This window comes from Haliotis asinina, chromosome 14 (assembly GCF_037392515.1).
Source record: "Haliotis asinina isolate JCU_RB_2024 chromosome 14, JCU_Hal_asi_v2, whole genome shotgun sequence".
Lineage (NCBI taxonomy): Eukaryota > Metazoa > Mollusca > Gastropoda > Lepetellida > Haliotidae > Haliotis > Haliotis asinina.
In genome coordinates, this window is record NC_090293.1 from 3,928,367 (window position 1) to 3,948,581 (window position 20,215).

Genomic DNA, 20,215 nt, shown 5'->3' on the forward strand with positions numbered 1-20,215 from the left:
AAATGCATGTGTGAGTTTAACGTGGCCTTTGTTACCCAAGTGCAAGTGCCTTTGAGGGTCTGAAGTCCATACCCAAGCCTTTATAATTAAATGCCTCTACTCGACTCAACTGAAGTTGTACAATTCATATATTTTAAGTGAACAAAATGTATCTTTCGCACTCAATATTTGTCAGAAGACACCCATAAAAACGGTATTGTTTGATTGTGCTGTTGCAATCTATTTGTCTTTTCTACTGCAAGAGATCTTAGTCTAAGAGATAAGAGCGAAAATAGGAATTGATACGTTGCGGTTGATGGCCTACTGCCTTCATAGCTCAGTGGATAGAACACTGGTCTTGTAAAGCAGGCGTCGTGAGTTCGATTCTCACTGGAGGCTCATTTTTTCTACAGATTTCTATCACCGAGGTGTCAGGATGCCATTGTGCTACCCAGACGGTGAACGTCCCCTCACATGCAAATCGGCCGCCAAGCAAACGTTTCAGTTGCATCAACATGAAAGAATTATCAGCTTGAAAGCAAATTCTGGAACTTTGGAGAGGTAAAGAAGAGAATAAGATGAAATACCCGAGTTGCGATTGACCTACTTAATGTTTGTTCAGTTCAATATGCAACATGTGGCAATTTTCCATATCCGAATGTATTTGACTGCTTGAAGAGTAGCTGAGTAGTTTGCAGTGAAAATGTTCAGCTGTTTATCAGCTGCCCCGGTGGCACAATCGGTTAGCGCGCCGTACTTATAGTCAGTACCTTCCCCATGATCAGCATGGGATGAGGAATGCGGAGGTTGTGAGTTCGAGCCTCACCCGGGGCATGCTTCCTTTTCTTTATTTTTCTGACATTTTCTCAAACACTCTCACTCCCATTACACCCATCAGCGTCATGGAAGTAAGTGTGTGACAGATGAAAATACATCTTGTAAATGGCAACTGACACATTTTGAAATATGTGAAGTTTAGAATATCCCACGCCAATGGTGTTTACACAGACAGATCGTAACTGCAATCGACCACCCCGGGACCCACAGCTGTTAAAAGCATGGCAAATTGCCCCCACTTATCAGATGCCTCCATAGCTCAGTGGTTAGAGCACTGGTCTTGTAAACCAGGGGTCGTGAGTTCGATCCTCACTGGGGGCTAGATGTATTTTGTCGCTGTTTTAAGATTTTGGGTTTTTTTTTTGCAGTTGAGCTAATAAACCCTCTTCATCAGGCACCATGGTGAAGTCTTGTGCAAGCAACTAAGGTAACTCAGTTCTAAGGGTGCCGGTCTCCTAAACCAAGGGTCGGGACATCGATGATCATTTGGGACTATCAAATAGGTTTCTTTCAAAACATGCAATAATTTGGTCCTCATTCGGAAGAAACCTTTGTGCATTTTGAGGCCAACTATTCGTCACATGACTGGAAACAGCTGTGAGTTCACCACAGTGGCATTAGGGACAAATGCATGTGTGAGTTTAACGTGGCCTTTGTTACCCAAGTGCAAGTGCCTTTGAGGGTCTGAAGTCCATACCCAAGCCTTTATAATTAAATGCCTCTACTCGACTCAACTGAAGTTGTACAATTCATATATTTTAAGTGAACAAAATGTATCTTTCGCACTCAATATTTGTCAGAAGACACCCATAAAAACGGTATTGTTTGATTGTGCTGTTGCAATCTATTTGTCTTTTCTACTGCAAGAGATCTTAGTCTAAGAGATAAGAGCGAAAATAGGAATTGATACGTTGCGGTTGATGGCCTACTGCCTTCATAGCTCAGTGGATAGAACACTGGTCTTGTAAAGCAGGCGTCGTGAGTTCGATTCTCACTGGAGGCTCATTTTTTCTACAGATTTCTATCACCGAGGTGTCAGGATGCCATTGTGCTACCCAGACGGTGAACGTCCCCTCACATGCAAATCGGCCGCCAAGCAAACGTTTCAGTTGCATCAACATGAAAGAATTATCAGCTTGAAAGCAAATTCTGGAACTTTGGAGAGGTAAAGAAGAGAATAAGATGAAATACCCGAGTTGCGATTGACCTACTTAATGTTTGTTCAGTTCAATATGCAACATGTGGCAATTTTCCATATCCGAATGTATTTGACTGCTTGAAGAGTAGCTGAGTAGTTTGCAGTGAAAATGTTCAGCTGTTTATCAGCTGCCCCGGTGGCACAATCGGTTAGCGCGCCGTACTTATAGTCAGTACCTTCCCCATGATCAGCATGGGATGAGGAATGCGGAGGTTGTGAGTTCGAGCCTCACCCGGGGCATGCTTCCTTTTCTTTATTTTTCTGACATTTTCTCAAACACTCTCACTCCCATTACACCCATCAGCGTCATGGAAGTAAGTGTGTGACAGATGAAAATACATCTTGTAAATGGCAACTAACACATTTTGAAATATGTGAAGTTTAGAATATCCCACGCCAATGGTGTTTACACAGACAGATCGTAACTGCAATCGACCACCCCCGGGACCCACAGCTGTTAAAAGCATGGCAAATTGCCCCCACTTATCAGATGCCTCCATAGCTCAGTGGTTAGAGCACTGGTCTTGTAAACCAGGGGTCGTGAGTTCGATCCTCACTGGGGGCTAGATGTATTTTGTCGCTGTTTTAAGATTTTGGGGTTTTTTTTGCAGTTGAGCTAATAAACCCTCTTCATCAGGCACCATGGTGAAGTCTTGTGCAAGCAACTAAGGTAACTCAGTTCTAAGGGTGCCGGTCTCCTAAACTAGGGGTCGGGACATCGATGATCATTTGGGACTATCAAATAGGTTTCTTTCAAAACATGCAATAATTTGGTCCTCATTCGGAAGAAACCTTTGTGCATTTTGAGGCCAACTATTCGTCACATGACTGGAAACAGCTGTGAGTTCACCACAGTGGCATTAGGGACAAATGCATGTGTGAGTTTAACGTGGCCTTTGTTACCCAAGTGCAAGTGCCTTTGAGGGTCTGAAGTCCATACCCAAGCCTTTATAATTAAATGCCTCTACTCGACTCAACTGAAGTTGTACAATTCATATATTTTAAGTGAACAAAATGTATCTTTCGCACTCAATATTTGTCAGAAGACACCCATAAAAACGGTATTGTTTGATTGTGCTGTTGCAATCTATTTGTCTTTTCTACTGCAAGAGATCTTAGTCTAAGAGATAAGAGCGAAAATAGGAATTGATACGTTGCGGTTGATGGCCTACTGCCTTCATAGCTCAGTGGATAGAACACTGGTCTTGTAAAGCAGGCGTCGTGAGTTCGATTCTCACTGGAGGCTCATTTTTTCTACAGATTTCTATCACCGAGGTGTCAGGATGCCATTGTGCTACCCAGACGGTGAACGTCCCCTCACATGCAAATCGGCCGCCAAGCAAACGTTTCAGTTGCATCAACATGAAAGAATTATCAGCTTGAAAGCAAATTCTGGAACTTTGGAGAGGTAAAGAAGAGAATAAGATGAAATACCCGAGTTGCGATTGACCTACTTAATGTTTGTTCAGTTCAATATGCAACATGTGGCAATTTTCCATATCCGAATGTATTTGACTGCTTGAAGAGTAGCTGAGTAGTTTGCAGTGAAAATGTTCAGCTGTTTATCAGCTGCCCCGGTGGCACAATCGGTTAGCGCGCCGTACTTATAGTCAGTACCTTCCCCATGATCAGCATGGGATGAGGAATGCGGAGGTTGTGAGTTCGAGCCTCACCCGGGGCATGCTTCCTTTTCTTTATTTTTCTGACATTTTCTCAAACACTCTCACTCCCATTACACCCACCAGCGTCATGGAAGTAAGTGTGTGACAGATGAAAATACATCTTGTAAATGGCAACTGACACATTTTGAAATATGTGAAGTTTAGAATATCCCACGCCAATGGTGTTTACACAGACAGATCGTAACTGCAATCGACCACCCCGGGACCCACAGCTGTTAAAAGCATGGCAAATTGCCCCCACTTATCAGATGCCTCCATAGCTCAGTGGTTAGAGCACTGGTCTTGTAAACCAGGGGTCGTGAGTTCGATCCTCACTGGGGGCTAGATGTATTTTGTCGTTGTTTTAAGATTTTGGGGTTTTTTTTGCAGTTGAGCTAATAAACCCTCTTCATCAGGCACCATGGTGAAGTCTTGTGCAAGCAACTAAGGTAACTCAGTTCTAAGGGTGCCGGTCTCCTAAACTAGGGGTCGGGACATCGATGATCATTTGGGACTATCAAATAGGTTTCTTTCAAAACATGCAATAATTTGGTCCTCATTCGGAAGAAACCTTTGTGCATTTTGAGGCCAACTATTCGTCACATGACTGGAAACAGCTGTGAGTTCACCACAGTGGCATTAGGGACAAATGCATGTGTGAGTTTAACGTGGCCTTTGTTACCCAAGTGCAAGTGCCTTTGAGGGTCTGAAGTCCATACCCAAGCCTTTATAATTAAATGCCTCTACTCGACTCAACTGAAGTTGTACAATTCATATATTTTAAGTGAACAAAATGTATCTTTCGCACTCAATATTTGTCAGAAGACACCCATAAAAACGGTATTGTTTGATTGTGCTGTTGCAATCTATTTGTCTTTTCTACTGCAAGAGATCTTAGTCTAAGAGATAAGAGCGAAAATAGGAATTGATACGTTGCGGTTGATGGCCTACTGCCTTCATAGCTCAGTGGATAGAACACTGGTCTTGTAAAGCAGGCGTCGTGAGTTCGATTCTCACTGGAGGCTCATTTTTTCTACAGATTTCTATCACCGAGGTGTCAGGATGCCATTGTGCTACCCAGACGGTGAACGTCCCCTCACATGCAAATCGGCCGCCAAGCAAACGTTTCAGTTGCATCAACATGAAAGAATTATCAGCTTGAAAGCAAATTCTGTTATGTTCTAATTCTCTTCGATCAAACGAACATAAAATATTTATTTATGTACAACAAAATACTTCGCATGGGTAATGCCTACCGCAGCTCACAGGCGAGCAGGTTTATTAACACAGAGTATACAAAGAGCCGGCAGAATATTAAAATACCATCTCGTCTGCACCTTCAACCTGTACCTGAAAAACAAGCAAATTCAAAACCAGAAGAAACTGCTTACACATATATGAAGTATACAACAGACGTTCCTGCAATACTAACTTCATTTTATTAATATTATTAATATATTATTATCATTACTGTTATTATTCATTTGTTTGTGTTTAAATGCAAGACAAAACTAAAATACATATCTCCAATTCCTTACATCCTCAATTTTGGGTCAGGTCCCATCTCCAGGCCGCTCCATGTCATATAAAATCACATCAGGTCAGCCCTCTCCTCCTTACATCCGAACCTCAGTACCTCACTGCTAATACAGATCGCAATACTGCGTAGATGAACCATCCGGCTTGTAATCCAGAATTATCCATACGGATTGAAGGTTCAATACTGAAACCTTCATAACTTCAACAAGTTCCAATACACTCGATTTAAGAAAGCTGCTCGCCGTGTTGTGCGAAGACCTCGAATGACTCAACTCATGCTCAATCTCACCACGTCACCTTCGTCACGTGGCTTCAGCACAAATCTCACGTGCAAAACACCTTCGCTGCAGTAGGCAAGCTCTACCGTATTTAACCCAAAATAAATTCATTTATGTTCTAATTCTCTTCGATCAAACGAACATAAAATATTTATTTATGTACAACAAAATACTTCGCATGGGTAATGCCTACCGCAGCTCGAAATTAAAAGACAGGGCAAAGAAGTGAGAACTATTTATTACAGATCCAGGAAATTATAAGCCTAACATAGAAGTCACGCTCAGTAACTCTTTTATGTCATCTTTAACATATCCATCTTTTGCCGTGTCGGAAACCCAGCGACCATGTCTCTTAAACATACAATAAATCTACCATCTCTGTACACATCCGTCTTACTCTTTTCTATGAAAATACGAACATATCCTTCATGAAAAGAAATATCAGACCGCCTAATAGAGGAAACTTCAGAAAATCTGAAAAAACAGCATATGAAAGAATGGACATTGTCAGAAACCTTAAATCTACAAGCGAACAATCCTCTCTGCCAAATCTAACAACTAACTTTTCCAAAATAGCAACATCTATAGGCTCTTTCTTCTTGAGAGGGTCACTGTAACATCTCCTTGCCGCTTCTGTAAAATTCTTAATCAGGTCATGTTGACATGGATCTGGTAAACCCGCTACTCTGTGTGCCCATCTTATACCGTAAACTGCATTCATAATAACAGGAGACCTTTTACCCGACTGAATCAATGACGTAAGGTACAAACCTACATGAAAAGAGTTTGCAGGCAAAACAGTTATTTCTTTAAACCTTGAGGCCCATTTTTTCCAACATGTAAAAGCTCTTCTGTATTTTACCACTGTAGCATCTGCTTTAGATTTTAAAACTATTCCAGGCATTTTTGTAGATAAGTCAACTAAATCCTGGTGCACCAGATCATCCTTGTCTCACCATATACCAACGGAAAATATACCTGAAAAGATATATAATCAGTTGTCAAACCTGAGAGCAACCATGAACCCAGTGAAACTATTGAATATATTCTGCTTGCTCCCTCCTGAAACAGCGTTGCTGCCACTTAACTGAATCATGTCTGTAATGAATTTTCTGGGTTGCCCTTCCAGGAATAACAACGGCCAGTATGGAGCGGAAGGCCACATTGGCACCACCAATGTAGTAGAAGCATTGCATGCTAAGATGAAATGTACAGTTTTACACACCAAATACACAGGAGGAACTACCCAGTTGTTCTCCCCATACCACTGCTGAGTAAATGCATCAACTGCCTCTGTATCTGGTACCCATGACCTGGAATTAAACCTTTTTAACTTGGTGTTCAAATGGTTTGCAAAACGATCTACAGAATGTGGCCCCCATCTTCCATCTAAAAATTTGAAAACTTCATCTGTAACTCTCCAGTCATCCGAATCTTCAAATCTGCTCAGAGCATCGGCCTTTTCATTTTCTGATCTGGGAATCCAGCTGAACTTTAACCTTATGTTGTACTGATTGGCTATCACAAAGATGGAGGTGGCAACTTGTTGTAGATGTTGTTTAGAACTACCACATGAAGCTACATGACAACATGGTTTGCTGTCTGTGAACCACTTTACAGGTTTGCCCATTAGAACCCTGGTAAACGCAATGAGAACTAATTCTATGGCCTTCAATTCTCTCCACGTGGCACTACAAAGTTTCTCTTGAGAGTCCCAGACATATTGAAACACATGATCAGAATCCGCAACATAACCTCCACAACCTACATCACTTGCATCTGAAAACACCAATAGCATAGGTTTACTAACCGTAGACAGCGCTCTTGGTTTTAGATTGCGAAGGTTGTCTCTCCAAAACAGCAATTCATACACACAATGAGAATTATTTAACCTAAGAAATCTATCCCAGGAAGAAGCCTTTTGGACCTCGGAATACATATGCCTTGTGAAAAGTCTACAAACATCACCCAAAACAGGAGTAAGAGCTATGACTTTACCTGCTAAAGCAGCCAAACTCCTTGCTGTGAACCTGGGCAAAACAGATGTGAATGCTGAAAAACTAGACACTATATCTTCTGTTTTCTTGACAGGAATAGAAAGAACACTAGAATCTAAATTCCATGTGAATCCAAGCCACTCTAACTCTGTAACAGGATGCCATACTGACTTCTCAATATTAACAACAAAACCTGATTGTTCTAGAGTGTCTCTAACATTGTCCGAATGGCTAGAGCACAAATCCTTGGATCTAGCATAACCAAAGCCATCGTCAAGATACACAACAATATGAATAGATTGCCTTCGCCAATATGTAACTAGTGGACGTGGACGAATACACTTCGTAAAGATGTAAGATGCAGATGTTAACCCAAACGGCAAAACTGTGAAACAATAGTACCTAATAATGCCATTAGCATTCCAAGCAAAACCCAAGTACTGTTGTTGACTAGAGTGTATGTCGATGTGATGATAACCAGATTTTAAATCAAACTTAAACATGAAACCTGTGTCTCCAAGGCTGTTTTGTAGCCCTCAAAAACAATCTTTCTTTTGTAAACAAACTGATTGACAAACCTAAGGTCAAGGATAAGCCTCTTCTTGCCTGAACGCTGTATGGCTACTGAAAGAGGATTAACAACTAAAGGAGGACTATCAAGCTCAACAATACAAGAGTTTCTTAAAAGTTCTTGAATAGCCTGTACAACAAAAGTACCGTTCCACAAAGCGGATTGGTTATTTTTAGAAAAAGATGTAGGAGGACTATCAATGAAAGGAATGACATAACCGTCTGTTATAGTATCGATCACAAACTGAGGAGCTCCAATTTTAACCCAAAAGGAAACATGTTTCCTTAAACTACCTTTCACAACACACAAAGATTCGGATTCAAACTCGTAAGACCTTAGCTGAATAAACCCAGAGGCGAGGTCATTACCTCCTAAGCCTGCAGAACTATCAATGTCACAGACTGGAGAACAAGTGACATCCTTCTGTTGTGTCTTGGTTTTCTTGACTGATGGCGTCTGAACGTCGGAACTGCAACTTTCCACAGCAACTCGTCCTAAAACAAGTTTTTTTTAAGAATACTCTCAGGAACGATACAAACTATTCATCTGACTAAAGTAGCAACTTCTTTATTAAAGAAACGTGGTTACCTGAAGTGACATCTTTACTTCTTGACAACTGCATCTTGGTTGGACTGGACTGAATCGGAGCAGGCTGACTGGGCTGCACGTAGTGAGGCTGCCGCTGGACAGGCGACTCTCCAGTGGCCGAAACCGCCACAGAAATAACACTGTTGGTTGGGAGCTGGACCTCGTTTGACCATGGAACGAAATGGCTGGCTCTGACCTGTTGTAGTTTCCCTAGAAGTATCAACCATGCTAGCAGAAGACACAGTAGCACTGGGTGCAACATAGTTGGGTCTCCCTCTGGTCCGGAATGAGGACGCACGTCTTTTGCGCAGGGCTTTGTTCTCCGCTTTCTCGAATCTACGTTCTTCCTCGGATCTACGTTCTTCCTCGGATCCAGAGGCAATATCATCTCCCTCTAGTTCAGCCACAACAGCTCAACCAGATGGTGACCTATCCGCTAAACGGATATGCTTATTCCTCCTGGAAATGTCTGAGGAAAGATCTTGGAGAATCCCCACACAATCAGAATACCTACTACACTTAATGTATCTGAAAGCAGTGTCAATCTTGTCCAAACAACCAGCATTAAATTTATACTGAAGTTGGTTGCCTTTAAACCGAAAACTTGGAATTTCTGAATCTCTACGAGCCCTTTTGAACGCTGTGAATGATCTTTCTTCACTCTCTTCAATAATGTCACGTTTAAATGTTTTTAGTTTGCAATCCATGTAATCTTTAAATAATTGAAAAGTTTCATAACCTTCTATGGATTCCTTCTGCTGATTCGTCTTGGATGCATCAGAGTCCTCCGAATGGTGTGAAGGTGAAACCGAACGCTGATTCATAGCAGAGTGTTGATTTAAGAAAGCTGCTCGCCGTGTTGTGCGAAGACCTCGAATGACTCAACTCATGCTCAATCTCACCACGTCACCTTCGTCACGTGGCTTCAGCACAAATCTCACGTGCAAAACACCTTCGCTGCAGTAGGCAAGCTCTACCGTATTTAACCCAAAATAAATTCATGACCTTTGGAGAGGTAAAGAAGATAATAAGATGAAATACCCGAGTTGCGATTGACCTACTTAATGTTTGTTCAGTTCAATATGCAACATGTGGCAATTTTCCATATCCGAATGTATTTGACTGCTTGAAGAGTAGCTGAGTAGTTTGCAGTGAAAATGTTCAGCTGTTTATCAGCTGCCCCGGTGGCACAATCGGTTAGCGCGCCGTACTTATAGTCAGTACCTTCCCCATGATCAGCATGGGATGAGGAATGCGGAGGTTGTGAGTTCGAGCCTCACCCGGGGCATGCTTCCTTTTCTTTATTTTTCTGACATTTTCTCAAACACTCTCACTCCCATTACACCCACCAGCGTCATGGAAGTAAGTGTGTGACAGATGAAAATACATCTTGTAAATGGCAACTGACACATTTTGAAATATGTGAAGTTTAGAATATCCCACGCCAATGGTGTTTACACAGACAGATCGTAACTGCAATCGACCACCCCGGGACCCACAGCTGTTAAAAGCATGGCAAATTGCCCCCACTTATCAGATGCCTCCATAGCTCAGTGGTTAGAGCACTGGTCTTGTAAACCAGGGGTCGTGAGTTCGATCCTCACTGGGGGCTAGATTATTTTGTCGCTGTTTTAAGATTTTGGGGGTTTTTTTTGCAGTTGAGCTAATAAACCCTTTTCATCAGGCACCATGGTGAAGTCTTGTGCAAGCAACTAAGGTAACTCAGTTCTAAGGGTGCCGGTCTCCTAAACTAGGGGTCGGGACATCGATGATCATTTGGGACTATCAAATAGGTTTCTTTCAAAACATGCAATAATTTGGTCCTCATTCGTAAGAAACCTTTGTGCATTTTGAGGCCAACTATTCGTCACATGACTGGAAACAGCTGTGAGTTCACCACAGTGGCATTAGGGACAAATGCATGTGTGAGTTTAACGTGGCCTTTGTTACCCAAGTGCAAGTGCCTTTGAGGGTCTGAAGTCCATACCCAAGCCTTTATAATTAAATGCCTCTACTCGACTCAACTGAAGTTGTACAATTCATATATTTTAAGTGAACAAAATGTATCTTTCGCACTCAATATTTGTCAGAAGACACCCATAAAAACGGCATTGTTTGATTGTGCTGTTGCAATCTATTTTCTTTTCTACTGCAAGAGATCTTAGTCTAAGAGATAAGAGCGAAAATAGGAATTGATACGATGCGGTTGATGGCCTACTGCCTTCATAGCTCAGTGGATAGAACACTGGTCTTGTAAAGCAGGCGTCGTGAGTTCGATTCTCACTGGAGGCTCATTTTTTCTACAGATTTCTATCACCGAGGTGTCAGGATGCCATTGTGCTACCCAGACGGTGAACGTCCCCTCACATGCAAATCGGCCGCCAAGCAAACGTTTCAGATGCATCAACATGAAAGAATTATCAGCTTGAAAGCAAATTCTGGAACTTTGGAGAGGTAAAGAAGAGAATAAGATGAAATACCCGAGTTGCGATTGACCTACTTAATGTTTGTTCAGTTCAATATGCAACATGTGGCAATTTTCCATATCCGAATGTATTTGACTGCTTGAAGAGTAGCTGAGTAGTTTGCAGTGAAAATGTTCAGCTGTTTATCAGCTGCCCCGGTGGCACAATCGGTTAGCGCGCCGTACTTATTGTCAGTACCTTCCCCATGATCAGCATGGGATGAGGAATGCGGAGGTTGTGAGTTCGAGTCTCACCCGGGGCATGCTTCCTTTTCTTTATTTTTCTGACATTTTCTCAAACACTCTCACTCCCATTACACCCACCAGCGTCATGGAAGTAAGTGTGTGACAGATGAAAATACATCTTGTAAATGGCAACTGACACATTTTGAAATATGTGAAGTTTAGAATATCCCACGCCAATGGTGTTTACACAGACAGATCGTAACTGCAATCGACCACCCCGGGACCAACAGCTGTTAAAAGCATGGCAAATTGCCCCCACTTATCAGATGCCTCCATAGCTCAGTGGTTAGAGCACTGGTCTTGTAAACCAGGGGTCGTGAGTTCGATCCTCACTGGGGGCTAGATGTATTTTGTCGCTGTTTTAAGATTTTGGGTTTTTTTTTGCAGTTGAGCTAATAAACCCTCTTCATCAGGCACCATGGTGAAGTCTTGTGCAAGCAACTAAGGTAACTCAGTTCTAAGGGTGCCGGTCTCCTAAACCAAGGTTCGGGACATCGATGATCATTTGGGACTATCAAATAGGTTTCTTTCAAAACATGCAATAATTTGGTCCTCATTCGGAAGAAACCTTTGTGCATTTTGAGGCCAACTATTCGTCACATGACTGGAAACAGCTGTGAGTTCACCACAGTGGCATTAGGGACAAATGCATGTGTGAGTTTAACGTGGCCTTTGTTACCCAAGTGCAAGTGCCTTTGAGGGTCTGAAGTCCATACCCAAGCCTTTATAATTAAATGCCTCTACTCGACTCAACTGAAGTTGTACAATTCATATATTTTAAGTGAACAAAATGTATCTTTCGCACTCAGTATTTGTCAGAAGACACCCATAAAAACGGTATTGTTTGATTGTGCTGTTGCAATCTATTTGTCTTTTCTACTGCAAGAGATCTTAGTCTAAGAGATAAGAGCGAAAATAGGAATTGATACGTTGCGGTTGATGGCCTACTGCCTTCATAGCTCAGTGGATAGAACACTGGTCTTGTAAAGCAGGCGTCGTGAGTTCGATTCTCACTGGAGGCTCATTTTTTCTACAGATTTCTATCACCGAGGTGTCAGGATGCCATTGTGCTACCCAGACGGTGAACGTCCCCTCACATGCAAATCGGCCGCCAAGCAAACGTTTCAGTTGCATCAACATGAAAGAATTATCAGCTTGAAAGCAAATTCTGGACCTTTGGAGAGGTAAAGAAGATAATAAGATGAAATACCCGAGTTGCGATTGACCTACTTAATGTTTGTTCAGTTCAATATGCAACATGTGGCAATTTTCCATATCCGAATGTATTTGACTGCTTGAAGAGTAGCTGAGTAGTTTGCAGTGAAAATGTTCAGCTGTTTATCAGCTGCCCCGGTGGCACAATCGGTTAGCGCGCCGTACTTATAGTCAGTACCTTCCCCATGATCAGCATGGGATGAGGAATGCGGAGGTTGTGAGTTCGAGCCTCACCCGGGGCATGCTTCCTTTTCTTTATTTTTCTGACATTTTCTCAAACACTCTCACTCCCATTACACCCACCAGCGTCATGGAAGTAAGTGTGTGACAGATGAAAATACATCTTGTAAATGGCAAGTGACACATTTTGAAATATGTGAAGTTTAGAATATCCCACGCCAATGGTGTTTACACAGACAGATCGTAACTGCAATCGACCACCCCGGGACCAACAGCTGTTAAAAGCATGGCAAATTGCCCCCACTTATCAGATGCCTCCATAGCTCAGTGGTTAGAGCACTGGTCTTGTAAACCAGGGGTCGTGAGTTCGATCCTCACTGGGGGCTAGATGTATTTTGTCGTTGTTTTAAGATTTTGGGGGTTTTTTTGCAGTTGAGCTAATAAACCCTCTTCATCAGGCACCATGGTGAAGTCTTGTGCAAGCAACTAAGGTAACTCAGTTCTAAGGGTGCCGGTCTCCTAAACCAAGGGTCGGGACATCGATGATCATTTGGGACTATCAAATAGGTTTCTTTCAAAACATGCAATAATTTGGTCCTCATTCGGAAGAAACCTTTGTGCATTTTGAGGCCAACTATTCGTCACATGACTGGAAACAGCTGTGAGTTCACCACAGTGGCATTAGGGACAAATGCATGTGTGAGTTTAACGTGGCCTTTGTTACCCAAGTGCAAGTGCCTTTGAGGGTCTGAAGTCCATACCCAAGCCTTTATAATTAAATGCCTCTACTCGACTCAACTGAAGTTGTACAATTCATATATTTTAAGTGAACAAAATGAATCTTTCGCACTCAATATTTGTCAGAAGACACCCATAAAAACGGTATTGTTTGATTGTGCTGTTGCAATCTATTTTCTTTTCTACTGCAAGAGATCTTAGTCTAAGAGATAAGAGCGAAAATAGGAATTGATACGTTGCGGTTGATGGCATACTGCCTTCATAGCTCAGTGGATAGAACACTGGTCTTGTAAAGCAGGCGTCGTGAGTTCGATTCTCACTGGAGGCTCATTTTTTCTACAGATTTCTATCACCGAGGTGTCAGGATGCCATTGTGCTACCCAAACGGTGAACGTCCCCTCACATGCAAATCGGCCGCCAAGCAAACGTTTCAGTTGCATCAACATGAAAGAATTATCAGCTTGAAAGCAAATTCTTGAACTTTGGAGAGGTAAAGAAGAGAATAAGATGAAATACCCGAGTTGCGATTGACCTACTTAATGTTTGTTCAGTTCAATATGCAACATGTGGCAATTTTCCATATCCGAATGTATTTGACTGCTTGAAGAGTAGCTGAGTAGTTTGCAGTGAAAATGTTCAGCTGTTTATCAGCTGCCCCGGTGGCACAATCGGTTAGCGCGCCGTACTTATAGTCAGTACCTTCCCCATGATCAGCATGGGATGAGGAATGCGGAGGTTGTGAGTTCGAGCCTCACCCGGGGCATGCTTCCTTTTCTTTATTTTTCTGACATTTTCTCAAACACTCTCACTCCCATTACACCCATCAGCGTCATGGAAGTAAGTGTGTGACAGATGAAAATACATCTTGTAAATGGCAACTGACACATTTTGAAATATGTGAAGTTTAGAATATCCCACGCCAATGGTGTTTACACAGACAGATCGTAACTGCAATCGACCACCCCGGGACCAACAGCTGTTAAAAGCATGGCAAATTGCCCCCACTTATCAGATGCCTCCATAGCTCAGTGGTTAGAGCACTGGTCTTGTAAACCAGGGGTCGTGAGTTCGATCCTCACTGGGGGCTAGATGTATTTTGTCGCTGTTTTAAGATTTTGGGGTTTTTTTTTGCAGTTGAGCTAATAAACCCTCTTCATCAGGCACCATGGTGAAGTCTTGTGCAAGCAACTAAGGTAACTCAGTTCTAAGGGTGCCGGTCTCCTAAACCAAGGGTCGGGACATCGATGATCATTTGGGACTATCAAATAGGTTTCTTTCAAAACATGCAATAATTTGTTCCTCATTCGGAAGAAACCTTTGTGCATTTTGAGGCCAACTATTCGTCACATGACTGGAAACAGCTGTGAGTTCACCACAGTGGCATTAGGGACAAATGCATGTGTGAGTTTAACGTGGCCTTTGTTACCCAAGTGCAAGTGCCTTTGAGGGTCTGAAGTCCATACCCAAGCCTTTATAATTAAATGCCTCTACTCGACTCAACTGAAGTTGTACAATTCATATATTTTAAGTGAACAAAATGTATCTTTCGCACTCAATATTTGTCAGAAGACACCCATAAAAACGGTATTGTTTGATTGTGCTGTTGCAATCTATTTGTCTTTTCTACTGCAAGAGATCTTAGTCTAAGAGATAAGAGCGAAAATAGGAATTGATACGTTGCGGTTGATGGCCTACTGCCTTCATAGCTCAGTGGATAGAACACTGGTCTTGTAAACCAGGCGTCGTGAGTTCGATTCTCACTGGAGGCTCATTTTTTCTACAGATTTCTATCACCGAGGTGTCAGGATGCCATTGTGCTACCCAGACGGTGAACGTCCCCTCACATGCAAATCGGCCGCCAAGCAAACGTTTCAGTTGCATCAACATGAAAGAATTATCAGCTTGAAAGCAAATTCTTGAACTTTGGAGAGGTAAAGAAGAGAATAAGATGAAATACCCGAGTTGCGATTGACCTACTTAATGTTTGTTCAGTTCAATATGCAACATGTGGCAATTTTCCATATCCGAATGTATTTGACTGCTTGAAGAGTAGCTGAGTAGTTTGCAGTGAAAATGTTCAGCTGTTTATCAGCTGCCCCGGTGGCACAATCGGTTAGCGCGCCGTACTTATAGTCAGTACCTTCCCCATGATCAGCATGGGATGAGGAATGCGGAGGTTGTGAGTTCGAGCCTCACCCGGGGCATGCTTCCTTTTCTTTATTTTTCTGACATTTTCTCAAACACTCTCACTCCCATTACACCCATCAGCGTCATGGAAGTAAGTGTGTGACAGATGAAAATACATCTTGTAAATGGCAACTGACACATTTTGAAATATGTGAAGTTTAGAATATCCCACGCCAATGGTGTTTACACAGACAGATCGTAACTGCAATCGACCACCCCGGGACCAACAGCTGTTAAAAGCATGGCAAATTGCCCCCACTTATCAGATGCCTCCATAGCTCAGTGGTTAGAGCACTGGTCTTGTAAACCAGGGGTCGTGAGTTCGATCCTCACTGGGGGCTAGATGTATTTTGTCGCTGTTTTAAGATTTTGGGGTTTTTTTTTGCAGTTGAGCTAATAAACCCTCTTCATCAGGCACCATGGTGAAGTCTTGTGCAAGCAACTAAGGTAACTCAGTTCTAAGGGTGCCGGTCTCCTAAACCAAGGGTCGGGACATCGATGATCATTTGGGACTATCAAATAGGTTTCTTTCAAAACATGCAATAATTTGGTCCTCATTCGGAAGAAACCTTTGTGCATTTTGAGGCCAACTATTCGTCACATGACTGGAAACAGCTGTGAGTTCACCACAGTGGCATTAGGGACAAATGCATGTGTGAGTTTAACGTGGCCTTTGTTACCCAAGTGCAAGTGCCTTTGAGGGTCTGAAGTCCATACCCAAGCCTTTATAATTAAATGCCTCTACTCGACTCAACTGAAGTTGTACAATTCATATATTTTAAGTGAACAAAATGTATCTTTCGCACTCAATATTTGTCAGAAGACACCCATAAAAACGGTATTGTTTGATTGTGCTGTTGCAATCTATTTGTCTTTTCTACTGCAAGAGATCTTAGTCTAAGAGATAAGAGCGAAAATAGGAATTGATACGTTGCGGTTGATGGCCTACTGCCTTCATAGCTCAGTGGATAGAACACTGGTCTTGTAAAGCAGGCGTCGTGAGTTCGATTCTCACTGGAGGCTCATTTTTTCTACAGATTTCTATCACCGAGGTGTCAGGATGCCATTGTGCTACCCAGACGGTGAACGTCCCCTCACATGCAAATCGGCCGCCAAGCAAACGTTTCAGTTGCATCAACATGAAAGAATTATCAGCTTGAAAGCAAATTCTGGAACTTTGGAGAGGTAAAGAAGAGAATAAGATGAAATACCCGAGTTGCGATTGACCTACTTAATGTTTGTTCAGTTCAATATGCAACATGTGGCAATTTTCCATATCCGAATGTATTTGACTGCTTGAAGAGTAGCTGAGTAGTTTGCAGTGAAAATGTTCAGCTGTTTATCAGCTGCCCCGGTGGCACAATCGGTTAGCGCGCCGTACTTATAGTCAGTACCTTCCCCATGATCAGCATGGGATGAGGAATGCGGAGGTTGTGAGTTCGAGCCTCACCCGGGGCATGCTTCCTTTTCTTTATTTTTCTGACATTTTCTCAAACACTCTCACTCCCATTACACCCATCAGCGTCATGGAAGTAAGTGTGTGACAGATGAAAATACATCTTGTAAATGGCAACTGACACATTTTGAAATATGTGAAGTTTAGAATATCCCACGCCAATGGTGTTTACACAGACAGATCGTAACTGCAATCGACCACCCCGGGACCAACAGCTGTTAAAAGCATGGCAAATTGCCCCCACTTATCAGATGCCTCCATAGCTCAGTGGTTAGAGCACTGGTCTTGTAAATCAGGGGTCGTGAGTTCGATCCTCACTGGGGGCTAGATGTATTTTGTCGCTGTTTTAAGATTTTGGGGGTTTTTTTTGCAGTTGAGCTAATAAACCCTCTTCATCAGGCACCATGGTGAAGTCTTGTGCAAGCAACTAAGGTAACTCAGTTCTAAGGGTGCCGGTCTCCTAAACCAAGGGTCGGGACATCGATGATCATTTGGGACTATCAAATAGGTTTCTTTCAAAACATGCAATAATTTGGTCCTCATTCGGAAGAAACCTTTGTGCATTTTGAGGCCAACTATTCGTCACATGACTGGAAACAGCTGTGAGTTCACCACAGTGGCATTAGGGACAAATGCATGTGTGAGTTTAACGTGGCCTTTGTTACCCAAGTGCAAGTGCCTTTGAGGGTCTGAAGTCCATACCCAAGCCTTTATAATTAAATGCCTCTACTCGACTCAACTGAAGTTGTACAATTCATATATTTTAAGTGAACAAAATGTATCTTTCGCACTCAATATTTGTCAGAAGACACCCATAAAAACGGTATTGTTTGATTGTGCTGTTGCAATCTATTTGTCTTTTCTACTGCAAGAGATCTTAGTCTAAGAGATAAGAGCGAAAATAGGAATTGATACGTTGCGGTTGATGGCCTACTGCCTTCATAGCTCAGTGGATAGAACACTGGTCTTGTAAAGCAGGCGTCGTGAGTTCGATTCTCACTGGAGGCTCATTTTTTCTACAGATTTCTATCACCGAGGTGTCAGGATGCCATTGTGCTACCCAGACGGTGAACGTCCCCTCACATGCAAATCGGCCGCCAAGCAAACGTTTCAGTTGCATCAACATGAAAGAATTATCAGCTTGAAAGCAAATTCTGGAACTTTGGAGAGGTAAAGAAGAGAATAAGATGAAATACCCGAGTTGCGATTGACCTACTTAATGTTTGTTCAGTTCAATATGCAACATGTGGCAATTTTCCATATCCGAATGTATTTGACTGCTTGAAGAGTAGCTGAGTAGTTTGCAGTGAAAATGTTCAGCTGTTTATCAGCTGCCGCGGTGGCACAATCGGTTAGCGCGCCGTACTTATAGTCAGTACCTTCCCCATGATCAGCATGGGATGAGGAATGCGGAGGTTGTGAGTTCGAGCCTCACCCGGGGCATGCTTCCTTTTCTTTATTTTTCTGACATTTTCTCAAACACTCTCACTCCCATTACACCCATCAGCGTCATGGAAGTAAGTGTGTGACAGATGAAAATACATCTTGTAAATGGCAACTGACACATTTTGAAATATGTGAAGTTTAGAATATCCCACGCCAATGGTGTTTACACAGACAGATCGTAACTGCAATCGACCACCCCGGGACCAACAGCTGTTAAAAGCATGGCAAATTGCCCCCACTTATCAGATGCCTCCATAGCTCAGTGGTTAGAGCACTGGTCTTGTAAACCAGGGGTCGTGAGTTCGATCCTCACTGGGGGCTAGATGTATTTTGTCGCTGTTTTAAGATTTTGGGGGGTTTTTTTGCAGTTGAGCTAATAAACCCTCTTCATCAGGCACCATGGTGAAGTCTTGTGCAAGCAACTAAGGTAACTCAGTTCTAAGGGTGCCGGTCTCCTAAACCAAGGGTCGGGACATCGATGATCATTTGGGACTATCAAATAGGTTTCTTTCAAAACATGCAATAATTTGGTCCTCATTCGGAAGAAACCTTTGTGCATTTTGAGGCCAACTATTCGTCACATGACTGGAAACAGCTGTGAGTTCACCACAGTGGCATTAGGGACAAATGCATGTGTGAGTTTAACGTGGCCTTTGTTACCCAAGTGCAAGTGCCTTTGAGGGTCTGAAGTCCATACCCAAGCCTTTATAATTAAATGCCTCTACTCGACTCAACTGAAGTTGTACAATTCATATATTTTAAGTGAACAAAATGTATCTTTCGCACTCAATATTTGTCAGAAGACACCCATAAAAACGGTATTGTTTGATTGTGCTGTTGCAATCTATTTGTCTTTTCTACTGCAAGAGATCTTAGTCTAAGAGATAAGAGCGAAAATAGGAATTGATACGTTGCGGTTGATGGCCTACTGCCTTCATAGCTCAGTGGATAGAACACTGGTCTTGTAAAGCAGGCGTCGTGAGTTCGATTCTCACTGGAGGCTCATTTTTTCTACAGATTTCTATCACCGAGGTGTCAGGATGCCATTGTGCTACCCAGACGGTGAACGTCCCCTCACATGCAAATCGGCCGCCAAGCAAACGTTTCAGTTGCATCAACATGAAAGAATTATCAGCTTGAAAGCAAATTCTGGAACTTTGGAGAGGTAAAGAAGAGAATAAGATGAAATACCCGAGTTGCGATTGACCTACTTAATGTTTGTTCAGTTCAATATGCAACATGTGGCAATTTTCCATATCCGAATGTATTTGACTGCTTGAAGAGTAGCTGAGTAGTTTGCAGTGAAAATGTTCAGCTGTTTATCAGCTGCCCCGGTGGCACAATCGGTTAGCGCGCCGTACTTATAGTCAGTACCTTCCCCATGATCAGCATGGGATGAGGAATGCGGAGGTTGTGAGTTCGAGCCTCACCCGGGGCATGCTTCCTTTTCTTTATTTTTCTGACATTTTCTCAAACACTCTCACTCCCATTACACCCATCAGCGTCATGGAAGTAAGTGTGTGACAGATGAAAATACATCTTGTAAATGGCAACTGACACATTTTGAAATATGTGAAGTTTAGAATATCCCACGCCAATGGTGTTTACACAGACAGATCGTAACTGCAATCGACC

General features: G+C 42.5%; 32 non-coding genes across 32 annotated transcripts; all 32 read left to right on the top strand.

Moving 5' to 3' along the window:
- The first annotated feature begins 305 nt into the window (after nucleotides 1-305).
- On the top strand, nucleotides 306-378 carry Trnat-ugu (transfer RNA threonine (anticodon UGU)). Its single transcript has one exon. It is a non-coding gene; the product is annotated as a tRNA-Thr (tRNA).
- Nucleotides 379-703: 325 nt separating this feature from the next.
- Nucleotides 704-813, top strand: Trnai-uau (transfer RNA isoleucine (anticodon UAU)). The gene is made up of 2 exons: nucleotides 704-741; nucleotides 778-813. It is a non-coding gene; the product is annotated as a tRNA-Ile (tRNA).
- Nucleotides 814-1,064: 251 nt separating this feature from the next.
- On the top strand, nucleotides 1,065-1,137 carry Trnat-ugu (transfer RNA threonine (anticodon UGU)). The gene has a single exon. It is a non-coding gene; the product is annotated as a tRNA-Thr (tRNA).
- Nucleotides 1,138-1,746: 609 nt separating this feature from the next.
- Trnat-ugu (transfer RNA threonine (anticodon UGU)) lies at nucleotides 1,747-1,819 on the top strand. The gene has a single exon. It is a non-coding gene; the product is annotated as a tRNA-Thr (tRNA).
- Nucleotides 1,820-2,144: 325 nt separating this feature from the next.
- On the top strand, nucleotides 2,145-2,254 carry Trnai-uau (transfer RNA isoleucine (anticodon UAU)). Its single transcript has 2 exons — nucleotides 2,145-2,182; nucleotides 2,219-2,254. It is a non-coding gene; the product is annotated as a tRNA-Ile (tRNA).
- Nucleotides 2,255-2,506: 252 nt separating this feature from the next.
- Trnat-ugu (transfer RNA threonine (anticodon UGU)) lies at nucleotides 2,507-2,579 on the top strand. The gene has a single exon. It is a non-coding gene; the product is annotated as a tRNA-Thr (tRNA).
- A 608-nt stretch (nucleotides 2,580-3,187) lies between these two features.
- On the top strand, nucleotides 3,188-3,260 carry Trnat-ugu (transfer RNA threonine (anticodon UGU)). Its single transcript has one exon. It is a non-coding gene; the product is annotated as a tRNA-Thr (tRNA).
- Nucleotides 3,261-3,585: 325 nt separating this feature from the next.
- On the top strand, nucleotides 3,586-3,695 carry Trnai-uau (transfer RNA isoleucine (anticodon UAU)). Its single transcript has 2 exons — nucleotides 3,586-3,623; nucleotides 3,660-3,695. It is a non-coding gene; the product is annotated as a tRNA-Ile (tRNA).
- Nucleotides 3,696-3,946: 251 nt separating this feature from the next.
- Nucleotides 3,947-4,019, top strand: Trnat-ugu (transfer RNA threonine (anticodon UGU)). The gene has a single exon. It is a non-coding gene; the product is annotated as a tRNA-Thr (tRNA).
- Nucleotides 4,020-4,627: 608 nt separating this feature from the next.
- Trnat-ugu (transfer RNA threonine (anticodon UGU)) lies at nucleotides 4,628-4,700 on the top strand. The gene has a single exon. It is a non-coding gene; the product is annotated as a tRNA-Thr (tRNA).
- A 5,126-nt stretch (nucleotides 4,701-9,826) lies between these two features.
- Trnai-uau (transfer RNA isoleucine (anticodon UAU)) lies at nucleotides 9,827-9,936 on the top strand. Its single transcript has 2 exons — nucleotides 9,827-9,864; nucleotides 9,901-9,936. It is a non-coding gene; the product is annotated as a tRNA-Ile (tRNA).
- Nucleotides 9,937-10,187: 251 nt separating this feature from the next.
- On the top strand, nucleotides 10,188-10,260 carry Trnat-ugu (transfer RNA threonine (anticodon UGU)). The gene has a single exon. It is a non-coding gene; the product is annotated as a tRNA-Thr (tRNA).
- A 607-nt stretch (nucleotides 10,261-10,867) lies between these two features.
- On the top strand, nucleotides 10,868-10,940 carry Trnat-ugu (transfer RNA threonine (anticodon UGU)). Its single transcript has one exon. It is a non-coding gene; the product is annotated as a tRNA-Thr (tRNA).
- A 325-nt stretch (nucleotides 10,941-11,265) lies between these two features.
- Nucleotides 11,266-11,375, top strand: Trnai-uau (transfer RNA isoleucine (anticodon UAU)). The gene is made up of 2 exons: nucleotides 11,266-11,303; nucleotides 11,340-11,375. It is a non-coding gene; the product is annotated as a tRNA-Ile (tRNA).
- Nucleotides 11,376-11,626: 251 nt separating this feature from the next.
- Trnat-ugu (transfer RNA threonine (anticodon UGU)) lies at nucleotides 11,627-11,699 on the top strand. Its single transcript has one exon. It is a non-coding gene; the product is annotated as a tRNA-Thr (tRNA).
- A 608-nt stretch (nucleotides 11,700-12,307) lies between these two features.
- Trnat-ugu (transfer RNA threonine (anticodon UGU)) lies at nucleotides 12,308-12,380 on the top strand. The gene has a single exon. It is a non-coding gene; the product is annotated as a tRNA-Thr (tRNA).
- A 325-nt stretch (nucleotides 12,381-12,705) lies between these two features.
- On the top strand, nucleotides 12,706-12,815 carry Trnai-uau (transfer RNA isoleucine (anticodon UAU)). The gene is made up of 2 exons: nucleotides 12,706-12,743; nucleotides 12,780-12,815. It is a non-coding gene; the product is annotated as a tRNA-Ile (tRNA).
- Nucleotides 12,816-13,066: 251 nt separating this feature from the next.
- Trnat-ugu (transfer RNA threonine (anticodon UGU)) lies at nucleotides 13,067-13,139 on the top strand. The gene has a single exon. It is a non-coding gene; the product is annotated as a tRNA-Thr (tRNA).
- Nucleotides 13,140-13,746: 607 nt separating this feature from the next.
- Nucleotides 13,747-13,819, top strand: Trnat-ugu (transfer RNA threonine (anticodon UGU)). Its single transcript has one exon. It is a non-coding gene; the product is annotated as a tRNA-Thr (tRNA).
- Nucleotides 13,820-14,144: 325 nt separating this feature from the next.
- On the top strand, nucleotides 14,145-14,254 carry Trnai-uau (transfer RNA isoleucine (anticodon UAU)). The gene is made up of 2 exons: nucleotides 14,145-14,182; nucleotides 14,219-14,254. It is a non-coding gene; the product is annotated as a tRNA-Ile (tRNA).
- Nucleotides 14,255-14,505: 251 nt separating this feature from the next.
- Nucleotides 14,506-14,578, top strand: Trnat-ugu (transfer RNA threonine (anticodon UGU)). The gene has a single exon. It is a non-coding gene; the product is annotated as a tRNA-Thr (tRNA).
- A 609-nt stretch (nucleotides 14,579-15,187) lies between these two features.
- Nucleotides 15,188-15,260, top strand: Trnat-ugu (transfer RNA threonine (anticodon UGU)). Its single transcript has one exon. It is a non-coding gene; the product is annotated as a tRNA-Thr (tRNA).
- A 325-nt stretch (nucleotides 15,261-15,585) lies between these two features.
- On the top strand, nucleotides 15,586-15,695 carry Trnai-uau (transfer RNA isoleucine (anticodon UAU)). Its single transcript has 2 exons — nucleotides 15,586-15,623; nucleotides 15,660-15,695. It is a non-coding gene; the product is annotated as a tRNA-Ile (tRNA).
- A 251-nt stretch (nucleotides 15,696-15,946) lies between these two features.
- Nucleotides 15,947-16,019, top strand: Trnat-ugu (transfer RNA threonine (anticodon UGU)). Its single transcript has one exon. It is a non-coding gene; the product is annotated as a tRNA-Thr (tRNA).
- Nucleotides 16,020-16,628: 609 nt separating this feature from the next.
- Trnat-ugu (transfer RNA threonine (anticodon UGU)) lies at nucleotides 16,629-16,701 on the top strand. The gene has a single exon. It is a non-coding gene; the product is annotated as a tRNA-Thr (tRNA).
- A 325-nt stretch (nucleotides 16,702-17,026) lies between these two features.
- Trnai-uau (transfer RNA isoleucine (anticodon UAU)) lies at nucleotides 17,027-17,136 on the top strand. Its single transcript has 2 exons — nucleotides 17,027-17,064; nucleotides 17,101-17,136. It is a non-coding gene; the product is annotated as a tRNA-Ile (tRNA).
- Nucleotides 17,137-17,387: 251 nt separating this feature from the next.
- On the top strand, nucleotides 17,388-17,460 carry Trnat-ugu (transfer RNA threonine (anticodon UGU)). The gene has a single exon. It is a non-coding gene; the product is annotated as a tRNA-Thr (tRNA).
- A 609-nt stretch (nucleotides 17,461-18,069) lies between these two features.
- Nucleotides 18,070-18,142, top strand: Trnat-ugu (transfer RNA threonine (anticodon UGU)). Its single transcript has one exon. It is a non-coding gene; the product is annotated as a tRNA-Thr (tRNA).
- Nucleotides 18,143-18,467: 325 nt separating this feature from the next.
- Nucleotides 18,468-18,577, top strand: Trnai-uau (transfer RNA isoleucine (anticodon UAU)). The gene is made up of 2 exons: nucleotides 18,468-18,505; nucleotides 18,542-18,577. It is a non-coding gene; the product is annotated as a tRNA-Ile (tRNA).
- A 251-nt stretch (nucleotides 18,578-18,828) lies between these two features.
- Nucleotides 18,829-18,901, top strand: Trnat-ugu (transfer RNA threonine (anticodon UGU)). Its single transcript has one exon. It is a non-coding gene; the product is annotated as a tRNA-Thr (tRNA).
- Nucleotides 18,902-19,510: 609 nt separating this feature from the next.
- Nucleotides 19,511-19,583, top strand: Trnat-ugu (transfer RNA threonine (anticodon UGU)). The gene has a single exon. It is a non-coding gene; the product is annotated as a tRNA-Thr (tRNA).
- Nucleotides 19,584-19,908: 325 nt separating this feature from the next.
- Trnai-uau (transfer RNA isoleucine (anticodon UAU)) lies at nucleotides 19,909-20,018 on the top strand. The gene is made up of 2 exons: nucleotides 19,909-19,946; nucleotides 19,983-20,018. It is a non-coding gene; the product is annotated as a tRNA-Ile (tRNA).
- The last annotated feature ends 197 nt before the right edge of the window (nucleotides 20,019-20,215 follow it).